Here is a 4,393-nt window from a genome sequence, read left to right as displayed (position 1 = left end):
TCTGTAACAGACAAGCCTTTGTTGTGTGATACATCTGACTGATGCATACCACCAGCCACTGCTCTTCCTCCTGAAAAGGGCAAAAGCTAGCTGAATTTTCTACCAGATGTGAGTGACTATTTCTTTAAAAACAACAACAACAACAACAAAACCATTGTTTCAGTTAGCTCATCCATCTGCATGTGTGCCAGCTAGAGCTAACTGCTGGGTAACCCAGGCAGCACCTGGTCGTGTGGGCCATCAGGACACAGTGCTCTGTTTGGTACCCAAGATGGCCATTGGGCCTCGCTCCCCTGCTTGTGCACTGCCACCTCTGTGCCACATGCCTCACAGGCTCAGTGGCACTGAGTTTGTAGGGTGGGTTGCAGAACAGACAATGGTTTTCCATCAAGTTAGATACCATTTGTGTTGGGGTGAGGGCAGCTGAGAGCTGGAGAGGGGAAGTGCTGTTTTACAGGTGCAGTGCTTGCCTGTGACATGTGCTTAAAGATGGAGTAATGCTGAAGACAAGACAGCACTTGGCTTCATGAGAAAGGTTTGCAGAAGGAGCAAATAGCAAGCGGCTGCATGCCCAAAGAGTGTCACAGAGCTGCCCAATGTGTCTGGCAAACTGACAAATAGTGAAAACCCCTGCGGAAAGTCAGGAGTGGATTTCAAATGATTTGCTACTCAGTCAGGAGGCTGCAGTTGCTGTAAATCATCGCTGGTTTGACCGTGTCCTTTGGAGCTGGAAGGGCACGGGTTAATAAAAGTTTGATTAGATATATATTTTTCTATATGACCCTTGCTGCTTCCACACACATTTGTGCCCTTAGCTGCTCCGCAAACTGCAGTGCAATCACCAAAGGCTGGTAAAGGAGCTGTGCTGCCTACAGATCTCAGCAGCTTTGTGCTGCCAGGGAGAGAAATATTTATTTGCTTAGCTGTGACTAAAGAGAATATTCCCTGTGTACAGGGGTGTTTGATGATCATATATGGATGTGTTTAGCGTGATCAGTCATGGTTTTACACACCAGAACAGCATGACATTGTGCCTAGACATTGTATGAGATATTACCTGTGTGTGGGAGCAAGTGTGTTTCACGGCAATTTGTTAGCTCCCACAGTTTTAAAGCTTTTTTTCTTTTGGATTTGTCTGTCAGAAGCAGAGAAGTTTCAAGCAAGGGATGTTTCGCTCCTTTCTCTGCTGTTTCCTGCCTTTGCTGGAGTGCAGCATACAATGTGGGGCCTCACATCCTGGGAGAATAACTGAAGTGAAACCTACGGCACAGTCAAGTGCTCCAAATTAAGATGCTGGTTTGTGCTTACAGAAACGATGCTCATCAGAGCTTAGCAGAGTTCAGTGGAGTTCAGAGGAGAATCAGGAAATGGCACGTTAATGAATGGCTGCCTTGGAAAACAACAGTCGGCTGGTGCTCCTGCCTCAGCCAGGAGCCTTTCATAAATTCAACCATTTCTGCCCTATAGAAGCCTCTGCTGTGGGTGCACATGCTAAATGAAGTTCCCCACTGCCTGCTTGACCTTCGAATTATTTTCAGAAATGCCTGGACCCACACATAGACCTGACCTCCTCTGTCATCTATCCCACTCAGTGCACTAGCTCTCCTCCAGCACCCACTCCAGCACGAAGCATCCCTTGTTTGCTGTTTCCCATGCTGATAATCCCACTACATGGGAGGGGGGCACCCTGGGGCTAAGGAAGTAACATGAATAATCTGACTTTGTTCTGAGTCTAGCCAATGCTTTGTGCTTCTGTAAAAGGTGACTTGATGTATTAACCCTTTCCTCAAGCTATCCGTGAGCTCTGGTAACTGCATCAGTAATGCTGATAGCATCATACACATGTTTGTCCTAAGTAGGTTATCCTTCATGCTGTGTAGCTTCAAATCTTCTTGCTGCAGTCTGCTGTGAGGGATATTTTGGGGATGAGCCTGTATCTCTGCTCCACGTCACAGGCTATAGATAATGAATCACACCTGTAGGATTTGTCCATTTCTTGTGCAGAAATACACACAAAAATACAGGTAACTCACTACCTCTCAGGATCTTAAGGTTCTTAAAGTGACCATGTAATTCTTGGCATCTTGTATTTCCCTAAGGACTTGTTACACTGAGACAGTCTGTTGTCATGCAGAGGTGCAGCTCCTTTGCACTGTACTTGAGACTGTTGCACTCTGCATGTTCTGCTGCCATCTTTTTGTGATCTGGCTGAGGAAAAGTTGCTCACAGCAGCACTTTGCACACACGACAGGTGTGATACAGCTGAGTGTCACATGTGTGTTGGCAGCACCACTAAATCCTGCAAGGGTGAGCAGGAACATGCATGGTGATGCCAACCAAGAAGCACTGTTCACATTGCTGTCAGAATGAAGAGAATACCCAAAGCCCTGACTTTGACAGCCTTTCTTTTGTAAATGAAACTTTTTGCAGAATCACAAAACCACAGGGGTTGCAAAGGGACCTTAAGAGATAATAGAGTCCAACTCCTTTGCTAAGGCAGGAGCCCTACAACAGGTCACACAGGCAGGCTTCCAGGTGGATCTTGAATATCTCCATAGAAGTAGACTCCACAACCTCTCTGTTGCCCACAATGAAGAAATTCAAGCATAGGTAGCATCCTTGAATTAAAAGCCAAGCTCTAAAAAGAGGCAGCGAGGTTTCTTAATGCTAGAAACTTCACCTTGTGTAGAAGCAATAGGTCCCACCAGCACCCTGTATATAGCCATACACAGTGTGTCCTTAAATTTTACATCCCAGGGCAGAAGAGCCCAGGACAAGAGGACAGCCTTCACTCTGGGATATATTGCATGAGGCATAATGATGGAGCCTTTTCCTGCATGCAGTGCCTATGGGAGGGCTCGCTTCTGTGCTATTCCTTTTGTGAATGACATAACTTTGAGCAGAAGAGAGGGGATGAGGAAGAAGGTGTATCTTGAACATGCCTGACACAGCAGAGAAGAAGGCTATTCTGTTAAATAGGTTCCTGATGGAGAAAGCAGTCACACGGCTCTCTGTTTGATTGGCACATGTGGTCAGCGATGACTCACTTGGTGGAAAGAAGCTGTAAGAAAGTGCAGAAAAGGTAAGATCATGGCTGACAGCACTACTGTAGTGCATTTGTAAAGGGGGCAGTGGGAGGGCAATGGGTCTTGACTACTTGGTACAAATGGGGTGGGTCAGCCAGCAAAACCATCCTGCAGATGCTAGGCAAGGAATGAAGTGTCTGGGTCATTTGCAGAACCCAGCTGGAGAGAAACTCAGTGCACTGGAGCTGAGCAAAATGTCCCCTTACCCATAGAAATGGAAAGCTCCCATTAGGGCTGGGGGGAATGGGCAGGAAGGCTACCAGAGCACAGCAGCTAACAGTCTGGAAAAAATAACATGGAGTAGTGCATGCCATAATGAAACAGCTGCCTTAGTAATAACTGATGAGGGTTACTTAATGGCCATGATTTCTTTTCTTGTAAGAAAGAAAAAAAGCCCCTTTACTGCAAAACAGAGGGTGGCTCTTGCAGTGTGCTGTTAAAGGGACTTCCTTCTGAACCATGGAATCGCCATGTTATTCTTTCACAGGTAATTACCACAATTAAGTGGAAGCCATATTTGCAGTGGGACAGAGATCTCCTATTTTGCCCTTTTCCCCTTCATCTGCCTCAATGTTATCATTGTTTGCTGCTGCGGTGCCCATGGCAACAGCTCCACATCATGGAGCCTCTGAGGGCTGCATCAGCCCAGAGCTCGCAGCCAGCTCTGAGCCAGGGCCAGGGCCCAGCCTAGGCGAGAAGCAAAGTGGGACCCATGTCCCGTGCCCAAGTCCCTGAGTGCCACAGGTGAAGTCAGTGCTTTGACTCCATGGAGCACAAACACCCATGGGCCCACAGGTGAGGACCTCGAGGCCCACAGTGGCTGCAGTCAGGCTGGCTGTAGCCCAGCCCAACAAGCTGGCAGCCCCTGGCTTAAAATGCAAACCACTGAATGAACAAAAACCACTAACAAAATTCATAGTCATGACTCCTGCAATGTGCAGTGCCCTGCCAAGGGCTGAGTTCCTCAATGCCTGAGAAGTAGGCAGAGAGCCTGGTAGGATGGGCTGGGGCCTGCCGTGGAGGCACAACTCAGCGGTGTCTTCATGTCTTCACCTTCTGCCAAGGTGGCTGGGCCAGGCCAGCTCTGCCAGGTGTGTCAGTGGGAATCTCTACACAAACAATTTCAGGTTTGTTTGGTGGGTTGGGTTTTTTTTGAGAGCAGCTAACAGGCACAGCACAGCAAAGGGCTCTGTGTGTGCGTGTGTGCATGTGCAAGCAGCCTCTGTCTGTGCGTGCACAAATTTACATAGATGCACGTAGATACTGTTTATTGTAATGCTCCTAATATTTTCTCAGGGCCATGAATT

Source organism: Phasianus colchicus, chromosome 1, assembly GCF_987193195.1.
Source record: "Phasianus colchicus chromosome 1, bPhaCol1.hap1.1, whole genome shotgun sequence".
In the NCBI taxonomy this organism is placed as follows: domain Eukaryota; kingdom Metazoa; phylum Chordata; class Aves; order Galliformes; family Phasianidae; genus Phasianus; species Phasianus colchicus.
This window is presented reverse-complemented; position numbering follows the sequence as displayed.